The sequence below is a fragment of the Prionailurus viverrinus genome, chromosome D1 (genome assembly GCF_022837055.1).
Source record: "Prionailurus viverrinus isolate Anna chromosome D1, UM_Priviv_1.0, whole genome shotgun sequence".
Taxonomy (NCBI): domain Eukaryota; kingdom Metazoa; phylum Chordata; class Mammalia; order Carnivora; family Felidae; genus Prionailurus; species Prionailurus viverrinus.
Window position 1 is genome coordinate 93,436,840 of NC_062570.1, and position 19,301 is coordinate 93,456,140.

Genomic DNA, 19,301 nt, shown 5'->3' on the forward strand with positions numbered 1-19,301 from the left:
CAAGACAGAGCATCTGAGAACTATAATCAAGGTTTTACCACCACCTGGTTGTGGGATCTAAACTTCAGCCTGGATCCATTTTTCCTTCCAGCACATTGCCTGGCAATGAATTTTGTGGGATTAACGAAGACAAGCTAAATGCAAGTACCTAGAAAAATATCTGGCACACAGTAGGTACACAATATATAGTATGTTTTTTTCCTTTCCTAAATAAACTCCTTTCTCTTGGAATGTGATCAGCACAATGATTTCATGCTCCAGTTAGAAGACTGCAAATCAGGATTGAGGAGAAAGAAACATCAGTTTGCGCTGCCTAAATCAAGGAAAAGCCACAGCTGGGGTGGAAATGTGGCCCATGATATAAAGCCTGCTTACTTCCAACTCGCAGTCAAGGGTTTCTTCTTACCAGCATGTGCTTCCTTGGTAAACTTCACTCTCAATTCTTTTGTTTTTGAAGAAAAACATTTCCAGCTAATAACACAATTACACTTAAGTATCAGAGCTCATTTTAGTATTATTGCATTTGTTAAATCTAACTGAGTCCAAATTACTTCCTCATTGCTAATAAGAGAAGGGGGAGGAGGAGCAGGAGGAGGAAGAAACCAAGGGGGAGACCAGAGGAAGACCAAGCGGGAGAGGGTTCCAGGGTTAAAGAAAGAGAAAGAGATGTACACACACAGTAACGGGAAAACAGAGATAGCAACACTACATGTAGCATCAAGTCCAATGAATGTCAGTTAAACTTGCTGCCCACGGTTTCTATGGAAACCCCTTAAGTTAAGAGTGGAACACAGACATTTTTTGGACTGCAATTCACAAGCTGTTTATTTAATTATGATGAAACATGAGACTGTTAGGGACAATACTATTATCATACTGATAGCATTTAGAATTCAACGAATAGGTATGGCAAAATAAAAACTTAACAAAAAATTTTTTAAACCATTACCTTCATGTGAATTGCATGCAAATAAAATGCGTCTTGTTTTCATACATTATTTCCCGCAGGCAACCCCCAAATTAGCCAAATGACATTCATTAAAAGGGAGTTCTTCAGAGGCCTCATGCCAATTATACACCCCCCATGCCCAGTGAACAAAACCAAGGTCACAGCATATTTTCAATTAAACCCAGGATAGCACCAAAGTGCAGCCCAGCTGGAAAAGCAAGCACATTATTACCCCATAGATCATTTGTGAGCAATGAATAGGTCTCTGGTGTTTTTCTGTTTTATAGATATTTGAATATAAAAATAAAGAAAATCGCTTCAGATTAGCTTTTGCCTTCCAAAATAAACAACCACTTTCAGGGCATTACTCCTGGCGGCCCAAAGAAGAATGACTGGAAGCCATCACTTCTCTGTCCCTGATGGTTGGGAAAGGTTTGCTTAGCCTTTCATCTGGCCACAGGGAACCAGGTGATTGATGAACTCACTCATACCCTTGTTCCCTCACTAAATGGACATGTAGTTTCTAACTACTGTATATCAGGCACTGTGCTAGGGACAAGGGAGGCAAGAAGATTAAATCCTAGTCCCTAGCTTAATTATGGATTTTTTAGAAATGAATGCATTAATTTTACTGATAAATATTTAGGGAAGGACAACTATGGCTCATAGACATTAAACTAAATAGATCAATAAATCCAGGATTCAGCCTTCCAGAAGATTACAATTAAATGGAGACAAAAAGACACATTGTCATAAGTCATACAGCAAGGAGTCAGTGTTCCTGCCTGCTGCCTCACGATTTCTCTGTGTATAGAAATGCTACCTATGGATGCTGTACTGCAGAAGGTAAACGTGTTTGTGTGTACGGGATGACTGGCTGGTGGAAGATGAGGTGGAGAGGGAGCTTTGGGAATATTTCTATAGGGGAACCACATTTCCAGATTTGTCTATGAGCCACCCCTACCCTTATAAAATCTTTAGTCCATAAAACATAACTAAAGGAGGAGGCACTCACAAGAGAAGTGGATCCCAAGGAGAGTCATCTCTGGTGTCAGGCTGGGAACATGAAGGCTGTTTCTAAGCTGGCAAAGAGAAACATACAAGAAATTTGCAAATATGACTCAGTGAATATGTCTTTTCTACTATGCTGCAGCCTGTTTTTTGAAATCCAGTAGTGGTTTGCAGTAACTGGGCTTCCCACAAGTTGCTCGTGCTAGCAAAGCCAGTCGTTGCTGTTATTGGATTCGACAGTGTATAATGAGCCGCTTCACATTAGCTGCTGTTGTAGTGTTCAGCATATTGTGGGGAAGATTTAGCATGAATCATCACCCACCTAGCTCTCCATTGTGGTCTCTATGCTGTAAACAGGCAACGTGTTTGCCAATCTAAAAAAATAAAAAAAATAAGAAAGCATCCATTAGAACAATTCAGCACATTTCTGGATCTGCTGCCACCACCATCGCCACAGACGACACTGGTGACAATATTTATTGAATTGCCACTGTATTTTAACATTCTCCTGGGCAGAGACCCAAGGCAGCTATTTTAACCACTGGCCATTTTGAACAATGCATTTTTTAAGGCCCATGAAAAAATGCTGTTTGGAGTCAGAAGACCTGCCGTCTACACTTGGTTCTGACTCATCCAATGCACGCCCTTCAACAAGTCACATGTTCTCTCAGATCCAGTCTTTATCAAAACTGCCCCTTAAGATCAAATGAGAGAATACACTTTGAGGATGGACAGGAAATAGTAAACTGAACACACTGAGTTACTAAAGTCAAATGGGATGTTAAGACTTTGATAGAGACATCAGCTGTCAACTCCAGTTGTTTCTTTTTCCACACCCCAAAAACAAGAGAGATATTAACATCTCCTCCTCCTGCCCATCCCCTCCCAACATTCCTACAGCAATGGCAGATTGCAAATTAGAATCTGAGATTGAAGGCCACACAGGACTTGGAGCAAAGAAATGTGAAAAGGTAGAGCTGGCATTTTGCAAAGCATCGTCAAGAAAACTAAAGAATCTTTAATTCCCACAAACACAGGTCTTCACAGCCAAAGCTTAGACATACAGTTGGTGTGAACTATACAAAGTGGAAACCCTGGGCAAGTACAGATGGGAAAAGCCCACACAATTAGTAATCAAGATCAAGGGACTGACATGGATATTGAAATCACCAAGATTCTATCAAGAGTAGGATTGGAAAGAACAGCAGGGAGGCAGGTGTTAAAATCTTCAAGGAATGAGGAGGAGTGAAGTGTGGGTCTGCTGGGGACTCCTACAAGGAGGTGTTAGCAGGTGGCATAGTCTGATGGTGTAAGCTTCAAAGTGGGGCACTTTACTGTGTTAAGATGGTTTTGTTTGGAACAGATAATGCAAGTAAATGTGCTTATCAAACTTCAAAGCAACATACCGCTAGTAAATATTATTCTTATTACATAAGTAAAACTGACTATAATGAAATTTTATTTCAGAGACGATCTGTGGATTTTCTGTTATTGGTTTTAAAAGACATGTAACTCAATTGTATAGAAACTTTCCCCAAGTCTCATGGTTGCAAGAACTTCAGATAGGACACATCATGAAATGTGAGTGACAAGTTAACAGGTCAGGGATTTATGAAAATGTGAAAGCAAGGAGGTGGGTAACAATCAGTGTGTGTAGGGGGGTAAAGAAAAGGTGGGAGGAGAAAACTCATGTTAATTGTTAAATAAGTAGCCAATTCTCAGTTCTCATATTAGACAAAATTACCAGTATTTGACATAGTGACCACCCTGTCTTTTCTGAAACATTGTCTGCACTTGGCTGCTGGGAAACCACACTCTCAATTCTCCTTCTACCTCATTGGTTAATCTGCTCTGCCTCCATCACTAGTTGTGCCTTATCTCTTGGCCTACGAAACCCTGGAGTGCACCAGAACTCAGTTAGTGGACTTATTCTTTGTCTATACTCATTCTCCAAGTGGTCCCATGGTGGCTTTAAATGCTATCGACAAACATATACCTCCAACCTGTGGTACAGACTAATACATATAACTGCTAACTTGAGACCTCCAATGGAGGCATCGAAAATCAATCTGTCCAAAATAACACTCTTGATTCCAACTCGACATTCATCCCCAATAATTTTCTAATAGCAACTCCAGTCGTTCATGCATTCATTCAACAAAAAATTTTAAGCCCCTACCGGTAGATATGCCAAGCACCATTCCGGGGATCATCCTCTGAGCAGCTCAGACCAAAGTCCCCCTAAATCTCCATTGTTTCACTTCATACTCACTACTGCATCCTGTTACCTCTACACCCTATCACCTTGACACTCTATTGCCTATACATTGGAAATCCTGTATATTAAGAATCTTGTTACTTTTCTTCACTTCCACTGCTACATCCTAGTCCATTTTCTTTTTTTATTAAATTTTTTTCAACGTTTTTTATTTATTTTTGGGACAGAGAGAGACAGAGCATGAACGGGGGAGGGGCAGAGAGAGAGGGAGACACAGAATCGGAAACAGGCTCCAGGCTCCGAGCCATCAGCCCAGAGCCTGACGCGGGGCTGGAACTCACGGACCGTGAGATCGTGACCTGGCTGAAGTCGGACGCTTAACCAACTGCGTCACCCAGGCGCCCCCTTAGTCCATTTTCTATCTGTATAATTCAGTGATTCCTATAGCCTGGTCCAATATCTGGTGTCTCTGCTTCTCTTTGCGTGCTTCTTCAGTTTTATCTCACACATGGAGGGGTCCTATCAGACCCCTTATATTATACATTACAGATTAGATAATTTCCTCATATATATTATCCTGTCTGACCCTCATAATTATGGGAGGTAGGTAGAAATAGGTTATACTTTTCCATTTTGCAAATGATAATGTTAAAGTGTATAAGGAAGTTAAGTAATGTGATCAAGTTTCAAGGGGACAAGACTAATATATGATAACTGTTACACAAGAAGTTAAGTGTTTAGAGATCTAAGCTAGTGCTCTGCCTAATATATAGTCTTTCAACGTGAACAAGCTAAGGAAGGGAAAGAGGTACTTAAGCCATTAATCATTACAAGGTTCTCTAAATTTGTAGGAACCTACTTTTTTGTGCTTTTTTTTTAAACACATTGTACAATATGGGAATAATAAAAAGAACATTTATTGAGCAATTATCAACTACTGTGTTAGCCATCCATGATGTACTTGCCTACCATGTGTCTTTCTGCATCTTTAGACAACATGCTCTGTTGAGATCGGCACTATATTCCATTTTATGTGCATGTATAGCCCAGTAACTGCCATATAGTATATGCTTAATACATGTTTCTTGAATAAGTGAATTAAATAGCTTACTTGGTTATATACAGAAAGAACCAACTGAACGTACACGCTGAATCTGAATCACACAATCCATCAGTATATAAAATTATAGAATTATAACATTCATCAGTATGTAAAATCATAAACTTTCCGCATTCTAAATCAAAAACTATTGGTATCAGCAATTTCTTATGGTTCAAGCTAAGTTTCCAAAGAGGGACAGTGATTTTGGAAATGTACAATTTGTCAATCAAATTTCTGGAATTCATGGACAATCTTTCAGTTTACTTCTGTTTATATAAACTTTCATGTACCAATCAAGGGAAAAAGAGCCAATAATTTTATTTCAATGCAAAGTCTCCTAACTTCAGATAGTCAATCTGTGGAACAGTAATTACAAACAAAACCAGAATAAGGACACTCAATACTGAGTTATAAAAGGTTCATTTTCTATTGATTACCTATAGCAGGGTCCGCAAGCATAGAGCAGACAGGACACTTGCTCTGCCATAGCCTTAAAATCCAATAGGACAGCCATTCATACATCATGGAAAACTGAGGCATCCATGCTGGTTTTTCTTAATAAAGCTGCTCAAATATTATTAATTCTCAATAGTTCTATTCTGACTTGCTCCTTTGTCATCTGACTTGCCCAAAGAGAGAATTAACCACATACATATCATTTTTTCATAGTATTTTCTTGATTGTACCACTTATCACCATGTGAGAACCAAGACATCCTATTAATCAACTGCTACTGTAGAACACTGTGTTGGGAATACACAAAAAATAAAAATTTTAGATTAAAGGGAAGTGAGTATCTGAAGTAGAGACATGCGTATAAAATATAAAATATACTTTATATATTATACAAACATTTTATAAATATAAATAACATATAAATATTTTATATGCCACTTAAATACCTCTTTAGCTGCTAGTGGTATCCTAGTTTAACACTGGAGATCAGGATGTGTGGGAATAGGGGAGGATACAACAAAAGTGTCCTTGATTTTCAAATAACAGCACCGAGTCAACCTCCTGCTCTAACCAATCTAAATCTATGGTCTGAAAGGACACATGATACTGTGGTCTGTGTAAATGTGGCATTCATCTTCATGAGTGTACAGATGAAGAATGGATCAGGACTGGCACAGTCATGAGTGACTTATCCCATTCCTCCTCACAAGTGAAGATAAATGACACAAAATACCAACCACCATGCATTATATATATTTTATTCCACATTTACTCCCACAGACACAAACATACAGGAGGCCTTTTCTTCAACCTGATTGTTTTTTTGTTTTCAAAATATACAGCTAACAATAACAACAGAGAACCTCTGGGAAAGTCAGAGGCAATGAAAAATGCTAAAGTAACTTCTACAGGACAAGCTTTACCCAGTGAGGGGATATGTCAACAGACCTTATCTCTGGGAACTCTAAAATGGCTGCATGCCTCCAAATAGGATTTCACGGGTCTCTGGCTGCTGTCATTAAGCTAATGTTATGAGAAATCACAAAGACCCTCCAAGGATACTGCACTAGATTACTTTCCCACCTGTGGAAAATTCACTAAGATGGTGATTCTAACAGAATAGCTTCCAAGACCTCCTGATTACACAGTAGTCCTTCTTGGTTTACTTTATTCTCAGATGACATTCTTTATCCTCCGATGATGTGCATTCCTTAACTTGTGAGTTGGATTAGGATGTCCTCATTAAGCTTCTTAAACAGCTGGTAAGGTAGAAAAAAGGCTAAATAATGGCATCACCAGGGATATTCTTCCCTCCCCACCCTCATAGCTAGATAACGTGGGTACTCAGTGTCAGCCTACCTTTGTATATGGCCTCTTTTAGGTTACAATGCTGTAGTACCATCGAGATCATATGGGATCATTTTGAATTATTGCATTCAGACTTAAGCCTAATTTGAAGCTGGCCCTGTTTGGAAGGATCTAGTCCCCTAGATCTAGTTCCCTAAAAAATTGCATCTGGATTATTAGAAAGCCAAGTTTTCTTTTCACCAGAGCAATTGAGAGTCATGGTCTTTGTCTCCTATTGCCTGTGCCTGACTTTTTCCCAATGTTGTGAGTCCCACTTTCCAGTTAATAGTGGGCAATGGACTCCAGCTACCGGCAGAACAAATCCTGGCCATCTTCTGTAGCTTCATTCTCACACTCCACCTCATGACATTGTTGTTCCAGATTTAGCTCTGATCTTACACTCTAATAGCTTATACTCTATACACCACTTTGGGAAATTGTACCAGTTGAGCCCCAAGACCATGCCTCCATATGTATCTGTGATCTCTTATGAGATTCCTGTCCTCTTCTGTAAGTCTAAGTCTTTGGTAGTATAACATAACCCAGATCTCAGGACCTCAATGACCAAGGACCTGGCTTGTTTCTTAAAGTGCTAGATATCCAGCATATCACCTTAATCCTCATCAGAATTGATAGCCTTCTGTTATATATCTCATTCAACATTAATTAAATGCTTACTGAATATCTGGGACTACTCTAGACACTCCGAATTCTGAAGTGAGTCAGACAGTGAGAAACTCTCACTTCACAGAGCATCCCCCCTTAGGGGCTAGACAGATAACAAACCAGAAAAGATCAGGTAGAGATAAGTATTGAAATGAAAATAAAAGAGTGACAAGATAGGGAATTACTGAAGGGAAATATTACATTGATTTGGTCTAGTAATATCCCTCTGCAAAAGAAACAGTTATGGTGCCTGGGTGGCCCAGTAGATTAAGTGTTTGATTCCTAGTTTTGGCTCAGGTAATGATCTCATGGTTGGTGAGTTTGAGCCCCGCATGGGGGTCTGTGCTAGTGGTGCAGAGCCTGCTTTGGATTCTCTCTCTCTCTCTCTCTCTCTCTCTCTCTCTCTATCTGTCTCTTTCTGCCCCTCCCCTGTTCTCTCTCTCTCTCTCTCAAAATAAATAAATAAACTTAAAAGAAAACAAACACTTAACTTAAATAATGACAAGAAAGAACTAGACATAGAAAGATCTAGAAGAAACCACTGCAGGTAGAGAAGGCAGCTAATATAGAGGCTCCAAGTTTGAGGGAGTGCTGAGGGCTAAATGTTTGTGTCCCCTGCCTTGAATTAATATGTTAAATTCCAATGCTGAATGAGATGATATTAAGGGGTGGGCCTTTGGGAAGTACTTAAGTCATTAGGATGAAGTGCTCCTGAATGGAATTGGTACCTTTAAAAAAAGAGACTTCAGAAATCTCTGTTGCTCCTTCTTCCACATGAAGACATGAGAGTCTGCAACCTGGAAGAGGGCCATGCTGACTCCCTATATCTGATTTTATTCCTCCAGAACTATGAGAAATACATTTCTGTTCCTTATAGGCTACCTGGTCTGTGGGGTTTTGTTGCAGCAGGCCAAACAGACAAACACAAGAAGCATGTTATACTTAAAGAATAGCAAGGGGGAGAAAGAGGCTACTCTAGTAGGAATAAAGTAGGCAAGCATAAGAGTAGGAGATGTGGATGGAGAGTGTGTTTGTTTCCTTTGGTCTCCACAACAAGTATTGCACCCTGATGGCATAAAACAACAGAAATTGATTCTTTCCCACTTATGGAAGTCAGAGGCCTAAAATTGAGATGCCAGCAGGACTCTCCAAAGACTTTAGGGGAGAATTCTTCCTTGCTGTTTCCAGCTCCAGTGGCTCCAGATTTTCTTTGTTTTGTGGACACGTAACTCTGATCTCTGCCTCCGATGGCCTTCTTCTCTTTTCCATATGTCTTTCCTATGGGTTGTCTCCCATAAGAACATTTGCCATTGCATTTAGGGCCCAAGTGGATAACCCAGGATGATCTCACCTCAAGGCCCTCAATTTAATTACATATGGAAATATAATTTTCCAAATAAGGCCACATCTATAGGTTCTGGGAGTATGAATGTGGACATATCTTTTAGGAAGCCACCATTCAATCCACTACAGAGAGTTAGCCCTGCTGAGCCAGGGAAAACAGTTTCTTCGTATTCTGTATGCAATGACAAGCTCTTGCAGAGTTTCACATTGGAAAATAATACAGTCTGGTTTAGACTTTTAAGCTATCACTCTGGCTATACATGAGAAGTGATTGAAGGGGTCAACAGCAGATCAGTAGTGCATGTGAGAGTGGCTTGATACTCAGTGGCAGCAGTAAGAATAGAGAGAATTAGAAAATTAAAGATTATTTCTGGAGGCGGCATCAAGAATATCTGCTTAGGAATAACATATGGGGATGGTGGTTAAAGAAACCAAAACAACTACCTCATGCCACCGACCCAGTACAATTGTCCAAATATCATCTGCTCTTGAACTCACCACTGCCATGCTCCATATGCCCTGTAAGAAGAGTATTTGTGTGAAGGGATCACCTCTACTTCCCTAGCTATTCTTAGACCTTTGAAAATATTATCCTCTCTGGGACAAGTCTAGCTCTTGTCCCAGTTCCTATGGCTGGGTGTGCTTTGTCTAACTTTACTTCAAGAGTCTGCCCTTCCAGTAACCGATCTCATTTTAAAACAAGGCTTTTGCAATTCTTTATCATTCCAATACAGTTCCCTGGGGCATCCAAGCAGAAGGTGAGTGATTTGGTTATACCCTGAAAATGGTACACCATTCAGATTATTCCCTGGAATGTCAGAGATTTACCCATTCTCTTCAGGTCAAGGGAACTGAAAACTCTCCGGGAACAGATCTAACAAAGTTTCAGAGCCTGATTATACAACGATTACCATGTCAGCAGCCTACATATGGTCTGTACTTAAACCCCTAGAGAACTATAGCTTCTGTATTGTCTTTCTACTTCAGGGACTCCTTCTGAATAAACAAAGCGACTGGCTTAATAAAAACAATACTTATTCTGTTAGTTATGTTTTCTGAAGAAATTAGGATTTCAAGTCAAGTATAATTTATCTCCTTAAATAATTTCAAGTCAAGTATAACGTATCTCCTTCATGAGATTGAAGTTCTGATAGAGAACAGAGCTTTAAAGTGTCCTGAGTAGCATGCTAAAGGTAGAGATAAGAGATGGCAATGGGCTATAGTTCGTAAGTGAAATCCCTTAATAAAGGCCAAATTTTCATCTTGAGCAAGCCATTTTATGGGATTGTGGCTGGCAGCCTAATAATATATTGTTGGGTTCTAGGGGACAAAGAAAGCAACATGAGATCTTTCTCCTTTTTCCCTGACCTCATTCCCCATGAGCTGTTCCCACAAGACATTCCAGAGTGCCTGCGTAGTATTTCTTCTTCTAAGGGCCTTAATAAGCTTATTTTTAAATAGGCTCAAGTTTTCAGAATGACTTCAACTTTCAGTTTTGATTTCAAAATGACATTTATCTGCAACTATATTTTCAATGTATCATTTATGGTATATAATTGTTCTTTTGTCCCTTAAATGCATACTCAGTTTTAGGATTTCGTATTCTAAAACCAACAGTATTTAGAAATAGTCTTATTACAGCAAGCTTAAAGCATAGCAAAAAGATACAGGCCTTCCTTGGAGAACACCACAGTGAAGCGACTAATGCAATAAAACACATCAAATGAAAATTTGGGTTTCCCAGTGCATATACCAGTTCTGTTTATACTAAGTCTATTTAGTATGCAATAGCATTATGTCTAAAAAAATGTACATACCTTAACTGAAAGTACGGTTTTCCTTAAAAAAAATAAAAACTAACCATATTTGAGCTTTCAGAGAGTTGGAATCACCGATTAAAGATCACCGTAACAAATATAACAACAAAAACATTTGAAATAGTATGAGAATTACAAAATGTGACAGGGACATGAACTTAGCAAATGTGGTTGGAAAAATGGCATCAACAGACTTTCCTGACGCAGGGTTGCCACAAACCTTCAATTTGTAAAAAGACAAACAAATAAAAACAAAAACAAGCAAAAAACACATACCATCAAATCAGTATCTGTGAAATGCGACAAAGCAGAGCACAATAATGGGGCATGCCTGTACATTCCCAGGCATGTGAATATTTGGCAAGGGTGACCATGGAGCTGCTCCTCTCTGGTTCTGGATTAGACCATCCATGCATCTGAAAGATCTTTAATGTAATCCAATGTAACCCCAAGTGGCAATTCTATAGAAATACAGGTCACCAACCTAACATTCATCAGCAAGTGGAAAAACGTTGTTGATGTTTACACTGACGTGTAGTTCTATTCTTACTTTGGGTTTGTTTAAATGAGAGCTACTGTCTTCATCACGAAGGCTGTATCAAATCCACTGTGGGTTAAGAGTAGAAAAAGAGGGGGACCTAGGTGGCTCAGTTGGTTAAGCATCCAGCTCTTGATTTTGGCTCAGGTCATGATCTCAGGGTTTGTGATATGGAGCCCCGCATCATGTCAGCGCGGTATGCTTGGGATTCTCTTTCTCCCTCCCTGCCTGCCCCTCACCTATTCCATGCTTTGTGTCTCAAAATAAATAAATAAACATGACGAGTAGAAAAAGATTGTAAGAGAGAAAAACTTCCTAGTTGATGAATATTCGTCTCTTTACTCATTCATTTACTCCTTAACTATTTTGTTATCTTTGAGTCACCTAAACCTGAGCACAAAATGATTAAGTGGGAATGGGGCAGATAGTGGAGTTGGGTGGATATTAACTATGCTGCACTGCACCACAAAAGAGTGAAGTCCCCATGTCTCCATAAAGGGAAAATTCCCTTGCAGATGGAAATTTGGCCATTGATTTTTTTTTTTTTTCACACTCAAGAGTCTAAAATCCTCCTCCCATTGCAACTGCTTGGAGAATCCTGATCAGGATAGGCATCTCGGATGTCGGGGAGAATTTTCAAATTGGAGTTAGAGAAGCCATTCCCAGGTTAATGAGTGCAAAGCAGCAGGCATTTTGAGGAGTTTATTTGGAGAAAGGAAACGTCTGCAGAAATCAAGTGATTAAGATGTGATACTCAAAGCGAACTCTGAGCGATCTCATTAGCAGAGACTAAGAATAGTCTACAAATGTAATAAGAGCCCTGATACAAGGTCACAAACATCCCAATGCAAGCCAGATGTGTGGGACCCAGTGAAGAGAAAGATGGAGAACCTGATCAGGAAATAATCTTCCCTAGAAGAAAAGAGGGTTTCTTCCCAAGTCCTAATGGAGGAAGATCCAGAAATGCATATGAAACTTTCCAATGCTTATTATTCATAGTTCTCCAGATGTGCATATGTATATTATGTATATTATGTATATTTTTCTTCCATGATATGGATTCAATTATTCCGAATTAATTTAATAACTCCTGTACAAATGTCAGCTTCTCACAGATTTTCCCTTCAGAAACTTCCCTAAAAGGACCCCTTAATCACCTGCACACTGTTTCTCATCTCCTTTCTCTGAAATTACATTATTTACTTTCCTCTTTTTAAAACTATATTCTTGCTTTCAGAAGACTATAAGATTCATGTATAGAGGGGCATTATATAGCTTATTCACTATCTTATTTCTTATGCCTAGAATAATGTTTGGTACATGATAAGTCACTCAGATAATTATTAAATCAAAAACATTAAGAACTGTTCTCATGTCTTTATAAAATCAACTATAAACTATACCTAAACGATACCTCTCTGCATTGTTATACAAATGAGAGAATATTGAAATGGTGGTTTTAGCTAAGGAACCAAGACATAGAAGATGATACATTTCAAAGAGGGCACAAATTTACAGTGGTGGTTGTCATATATTTGCACAGCTAATAATCTCTTGCTAATAATCTCTCACAAGGACATCAATGAACCAGAGAAGGCTCATGAAGAGGACTTCTTTGGAGAGACCTATACTGTGAGTTCTACTCCTAAGGAAAGTGGTAGGTAGTCTCTACGGCCTAACCCTCAGCTTACTTAGGGGCATTAGGAATATTAGAGAATTTTCTGAGGAACTTTCAGTGGGTTATGACTTACTATCACCAATTCCAAGACCAATTCCAAAAAGAATTCCAAGGATTTCTATCCTTCACCTCAAGACTAAGAATATAAGGCTGTGATGGCACAGTAGAGTAGACATAGGAGGGTGGTATCTAAATCCCATCTGAAAAAATCTCAAAAGCAAGAGACCAAATGTTGATCACACATATGAGGGAGTTGATGAGACAGCCTTAAAGATATTTTGGATCCTGTGCAAAAGGGTTGCTTGATGAGGTAAACAACTTACCAGAGGGAATCTGAAAGTATTTCTGGATGACTAGGAGCTGATGGAGTAAGTGATATGTCAGGGAAGAGAGTCTCACTCTCACCAAAGCAAATGTGGGAAAAGTCAAAGAGAAGGGGTCGGTCACCAAAGAACACATGTAGAAGAAAGCTACCCTAAGAAAGTCAATTTCAAATGTCTGGCAAATCCAAAGATTTTGATATCAAGTCAAGACAGCACCAGGCAAGTAAAAGCTATTATGCCCAACACCTAACTCCTTTCCCTAACCATGATACAACAAATAAAAGTCAGAATTAGGAGTAGGCAGATGGGAGAAGAGAAAGAATAGAAGGTTCTGTGGCAATACAGAGAAGAAACCAGCAATGTCCATTCCCCAGTCTGCGACATCAGGCTTCCTACTTGAAATCGGGACTATGTTGGGGAAGGCAGGAATCTTAGTATTGAAATAAGTTCAAAGTTTTGAATATTATATAACGTGGATATGTCAATTACTTTCCATGGTGTCTTACATTACATAAACATTACCAGATAGTTTTCATCTAAGTGCAGAAGAAAAAACTAGACCCAATGAATAAATTTTAAATGGGAGAAAAAAAATGAAATCTCCTTATAATTACATCTACAGTTTGTATTAGTTTAAAATGATAGTTATAATAATTTTACTGAATTCAAAATCACAAGGGGTCCACAGTATGAATTTTCAGATAGAAATTCACTCTCAGATTTTAAATTTCAAATTTTAACCTTATTTCTGTCTGGTTTTGCTTCACATTTTGCTAATGATTGATAATGAAGACAACAGCAGTTTTTGAAAAAAAGGGCTCTCAAATTCATTCATATGAATTATTTTGTAATCAGCAATAAACAATTCCTAGTGCTTAAATATTTTTAAAGTATCTGGTATTTCTAAAAGAGATCATGACAGAGGATACATCCAGGAGTTTTTCTTTTTTTTTTTTTTGAAAATTAGAGACAATAAATAATTCTTGTCTTATTGTCTGGATCATACACTACTACAGAAAAATGTAAAGAACCTAAAAAAATGAGATAAAATATCCATATATGTGTGTGTGTGTAGACTTGGGAGTGGGTGAAATACATAAGACAACAGATGTTTGGAAAATACAAAATGGTAAATATTTTTGGTAAAAAAGAAAAAAATAAACAAATAATAAGGCATTGATGGGGCGCCTGGGTGGCTCAGTCGGTTAAGCATCTGACTTCAGCTCAGGTCATGATCTTGAGGTTTGAGTTTGAGACTGAACTGGGCTCTGTGCTGACAGCTCAGAGCCTGGAGACTGCTTCGGATTCTGTGTCTCCCTCTCTCTCTGCCCCTCCCATGCTCATTCATTCTCTCTCTCTCTCTCAAAAAATAAACACTATTTTTTTTTTTAAATAAGGCATTGAATGGGACCTCTCCCATTGCAGTAGAGTACTTCTTGTTAGCCTCAATGGGTATTTGTGAGTTCTCACGTTTTTAGAAAAGAGTAGACCAGAAATAATTACGATATAATTTTACCTAATGTAGGGCTTGAACAACTTTTTGGACTTTGTGTTTGGTTTTTCATTTTTAATGTCTGTCCCAGATTTTCCCTTTTCTTGACTCTTTTTATAGGAGTGTTTGAAACATCCATTTCCTGTAATAATCAGCTGATCTGACTGGCCAAAGGTTGAAAAAAGGCCAAGTTGCAAGCCTATCCCAACTCAATATTTGCAAAAAATATAGGCTTTTGGTGTCTCTAACAGCTGGCAAGGCAAGAAAGAGAAATGCAATTTAAAAGTATTATTAACAGAAAAAACCCCACAAACATTTACATTCTAATTTATGTGGATAAACCCCACCCTACATAGAAGTTTTGTTGCAATTCATATGTTCTCACACCAACCAACCTGAAAATATTGCCACATATTCTATACTCTGTGCAGAGCTACAAAGACAAAAGCAATTGAGATTGTGATAGGTTTGTCCCTTCCTCATTATTGATTTGCAATCCTAGAAACCATTGCCGATGGTGAAGGAGAGAAATGGGGAAGCGAAGCAAAGTTAGGAATTTTACCCCACATTTGTCCCTGGAGACCATAAAAACTATAAAGACTCTAATCTGGCTAAGAACTCAATATTTTAAATATTCATGAATGAGTGCAAGGGGACAATGGATCATACTCATAGTTCCCATTATTTAACTTCTTACTCATCGTCATCACCTTTTTATTATCTGGAAAACTGGTTCTGGGAAAAAAAAAAAAGACTGACCATTTGTACCAGATGTCATTTGCAGTCCCAATTTTGTTGTCTCCTCTCCAGGGACTCAGTCTGACCTTCATTAGCTCATAAACATCCCAGCTGCAAATTCTTTTCACCTTTGCTTCCCTTTTGGCATTTTTCTTTGGTGGAAAGGTTAAAGGAAAATGGATTCTAAGAATTTTGGGTACAGAATTAGAGAAGGAGACACAAATGGAATGGATTTAAAAAAATGCTTCCTTTAGGCCCAGGGTAAGAGAGAGGGCAAGGCAATGCTTGTTTGATTATCTTTGCTCTCTCTCGAAGATTACAATTTCTCTCCACTATTATGGGAGTTAGCAGGTTGCTCTGTAATAATTCTTTTGCCTGAGTAACAACCCCTTCCCCACCATTAGATTGTGAACTTCTTGAAGAAACCTGCAAGGGTTTTGTCATCTTTGTAGCCACAAGTTTTTTCTGCTTATTTCCTCGTTTTGTTGTGTTTTGGGGGGGCCAAGTACTATGGCCAACTCTCTCTGTAAGGCGTGTCATTTCCATCCACTTCAATGGGAAAGTAATAGTGACTTAATAAGGTTAACCAACTTGGTGAAAGCTGGTAAGACAGTTTTCCTGTCCAGGCTGTCCAAATTCAAAGATGGGCATTTTAACTTGTATTTCTAAGTACCTATTCAGAAAGAAAGGCTTGGAAAATCTTTACTGTGATCACTTTCATGAAACAGGATTGAACTCCCAACTTCCTCATAGCCTTTCTGGATGAGATGTTCTCATTTGCCATCTCACCCCATCTACAAGCTTCATTATCCCTCTAATCACGTCCACTACCTATCTCTTCTGTCTTTTGTCTTCTATTATAGTTTTGTTAAAGGGCAGCAACCATATTGCACCTAGTCTTGATTAAGCAGACACGCCATTTGTCAGGGAGCCAAGCAAGAAAAGTCCTTATAGTGGTCCCCTTAAGCCACTGCTTGGCATGTTTCCCAGAAAGCATAGTGCATCTTATCCATACGCAATCCGCCATACCATGTGCAAGAACATTTATACCCATTAAAAGTTTCAGATCTATTTTGAAGCAAATTTTATAATACGGCCCAGAGAGAATGATAGTTTCACGTTATCTTGAAGGTTTGATTTTAATAAGGATTGGCTGTCTCTCAGAGGGTTTAGAACAAAGTGAACGGCATTTCAAAAGGAGTCACCACATCCTTTGATGTTCTAAATCTTTTCTGATTCATACTGTAGGTGAGAGTAAGGTAATATAAACTCCCTCTTAAAGAAATCACTGGGTTGTAACATATCTACACTATAAAGACATTTGGTGGCAAGGTATCAATGTATATATTGAACTGTGGCTGATTTCAGTTCTATAGTAGGATGTGAAATTAAAAGAACATACATAAATATTTGTATCTATGTATGTGTGAATATGTGTATATTCTGAAATTCAATATGTTGTCATATATAAATTAGACTGTAAGTTGCTTCTAGACTCAATATATCCTATAAATAGAAATTGCTTATGATAACATAACAGCAATTATGCTTACCAGGTTAGAAATACCAACTAAAAGGGGACACGTGGGTGGCTCAGTCGGTTAAGCATCCAACTCTTGATTTCTGCTCAGGTCACGATCTCACAGTTCATGAGTTCAAGCCTCGCCATCAGGCTCTGTGCTGACAGCATGGAGCTTTCTTGGAATCCTATCTCACCCTCTCTCTCTGCCCCTCCCTTGTTTGCTCTCTCCCTTTGTCAGAATAAATAAAAATAAACTTTAAGAAGAAAAGAAATACCAAGTAAAAGAAAACTCTCAAGCCATGTGTAGTAGGCACAATTTGAGGATGACCCTAAGCCACACCACGGAATACTCTCCCCACCCTCGAAGTATGAGCAGGGTTTGTAACTTGCTTCCAACCAAGGTAAAATTACAATAGTGGCAGGACAGTCACTATCTTGATTGAAGTACATTATACGGCAAAGGTAACAGGTTATGCCTACAATTACATGATGCTATGTAAGACCTGTCTTAGGAGACTGCAGTGAGAGAGTCATCTGCTGGCCTTAAGGAATTAACCTGCCATGTTGTGGTAAAAGGGCCACGTGGCAAGAAATTGTAAGTGGCCTCTAGCTGCTGAGCGTGTGGCCCTGTGGACAGCCAGCAATGAAGCCTAAGTCCTGAGCTACAAGGAATTGAATCTTGCCAATAACTCCTTTAACTCAGAAAAGAACCCCAAGCTTCATCTAGACCCTGGCTAATACTTTGATTGAAGCTCTCTGAACACCTGAACTGAAGACCCTATCAAGTTGTGTCCAGAATCCTACCCCCAGAAATTGAGATAACAAATATATGTTGTTTTAAGCTAATACATTTTTAGTAATTTGTAACACAGCAATAGGAAACTTATATATATATATATATATATATATATATATATATATATATATATTCTATTTATTTCTTGAAATTACAGAGGCCACATTTCAATCATTAGCAAAACTATCTCCTTTCAATAATTCAGTAGAATCTGAATAGAAAATGTTCTTGGAGGGGGGAGAAAAGACACCCTAAATTAGATATTATAGGTTATGAATTAAGTGGACATAGGTATGTCCTGTGGATGCTGTGGGAAGAATTTATAATTGATACCCGTCTGGTAATTAAAGCTCAGGGCATGTTACCAAAGTAGAATATAAATATATTTCTCTAGAAATCTTAAAAATATATTTTAAAAAATCTCCCTCAAAGTAAATATATGCACAGATATTTATTAGGAAACCATGCATCATACAAATATAAGCTTAAGGAATTTGTTCTGTGGTGGGCAAAATTATGAATGTGAAACATGACATATAACCTAGTATATCATTTTCAGGTATGTGTCTTGATGTGTGTCTATGTGTATCTGTGTATGAGTCTGCAAGTGCCTTTATGCCCACGGTAGTATGTGTCTATATATGCTTCTGTGTATGTGTATGTACGTGTCTGAGTATATACCTCTGTCCTTGTTTGAATCTGAGTATTGTGGGAGTCTATGTGTGTATCTGCACGGGGCAGAGTATGTGTATCTGTCTGTGTGTGTCTGTGTATCCATGTGTGTGAGGAGGCCTGGAGAAATGGGAAAAAAAGACAAAGGGACCTCTATAGAGGACTTCATAAATATTAATAAGCAATAGAGAGGAAAAAACAAACAAAAAACATTGACTTTGTACCCTGTAATCTAGTATTAGTTCCAATTCTGCAATATACAGTTGACTCTTGAACAATGTGGGATGAGTCACACTGACCCCCACGTAGTCAAAAATCCATGTATAACCTCTGACCTCCGCAAAACTTTACTAATAGGCCACTGTTGACTGGAAGCCTTACCAATAACATAAACAATTGGTTAACACATATTTTTCATGTTATATGTATTATATACTATATTCTACAATAAATTAAGCTAGAGAAAAAAATGTTAAGAAAACCATAGGAAGAGCAAATAACATTTACAGTACTGTATTGTATTTATAGAAAAAAAAAACCCTGCATGTAAGTAGACCCACACAGTTCAAATTGGTGTTATCCAAAGGTCAACTGTATTAGCCCTGTGACTTTGGTAACCTGCTTCAATTCTG

The 19,301-nt window shown here is 38.4% G+C and overlaps 1 protein-coding gene across 10 annotated transcripts in view; it reads right to left on the reverse strand.

Annotated features, from left to right (window-relative positions):
- Positions 1 to 19,301, reverse strand: part of LRRC4C (leucine rich repeat containing 4C) — a 165,309-nt gene that overhangs the window by 21,385 nt on the left and 124,623 nt on the right. For 3 of the 10 annotated variants that reach the window (XM_047824182.1, XM_047824180.1, XM_047824185.1), the window contains one exon: positions 1,965 to 2,334. The exons of 1 other annotated variant lie outside the window; for it this stretch is intronic. The gene's annotated coding sequence lies outside the window, so the exon portion shown is untranslated. Of the gene's footprint in view, positions 1 to 1,964; positions 2,335 to 4,139; positions 4,219 to 6,819; positions 6,836 to 19,301 lie in introns of those variants that run through there. 6 more of the 10 variants (XM_047824181.1, XM_047824187.1, XM_047824186.1 and 3 more) reach the window with 5 other exon arrangements.